The following is a 608-nucleotide window of genomic DNA, read 5'->3' on the forward strand; positions in this document are numbered from 1 at the left end:
ATTAGGGTCTGCAAAAAGGAAAGGATGCCTGAGAAACAGCAATCTATAAGTAATAGTTATCAACAATAAAATATCAATTAATATTCTTTTATTTAAGGGTATTAGGGGAGTTTATCGGTTAAAAGAATGAAAAGGCATAATGAATCCCTCCTTTTTCTGTTTTTATCATCTCTAGAAATTACCTGGAATACTGAAAAACAGTGGGTCTCACTCTACTCAGCTCTTGGAGGAGTGCCAGTCTCCTCTTTCAGGGCTATGTGGACAGATATTAAATGCAGCCAGAGAACCTGTGCCTGGATGTGGTAATAACTGCACCTGTCCCATCCCTCAGTACAGTATCTGGTTTTACAGGGGCCAGTTAAACGGAATCTTTCTTAGAAGCAGAGCTTATTTAGGGCTGCTTCTTGCATTCAAGGCCCGGGGGAGCTATAAAAACACATTCACATGTTGCTGTTGTTTTTTTGTTTTTGTTTTTTTATGAAATTAGTAAAAGTAATGTATTTCAACTGCAATTAATCAGCTAAGACTACTGCATCTTTCCATTCTGACTTCCCCTTGAGTTGGTAATGAAGTGAGTGACAGAAGGCATTTTGGGGATGTGGTGAGAA

General features: G+C 38.5%; 1 protein-coding gene across 3 annotated transcripts in view; it reads right to left on the bottom strand.

Moving 5' to 3' along the window:
• The window catches only part of ATP11B (ATPase, class VI, type 11B), an 87,867-nt gene that overhangs the window by 24,357 nt on the left and 62,902 nt on the right, over window positions 1-608 (bottom strand). The window lies entirely within an intron of this gene.

The sequence above is a fragment of the Myotis davidii genome, unplaced genomic scaffold (genome assembly GCF_000327345.1).
Source record: "Myotis davidii unplaced genomic scaffold, ASM32734v1 scaffold102, whole genome shotgun sequence".
NCBI lineage: Eukaryota > Metazoa > Chordata > Mammalia > Chiroptera > Vespertilionidae > Myotis > Myotis davidii.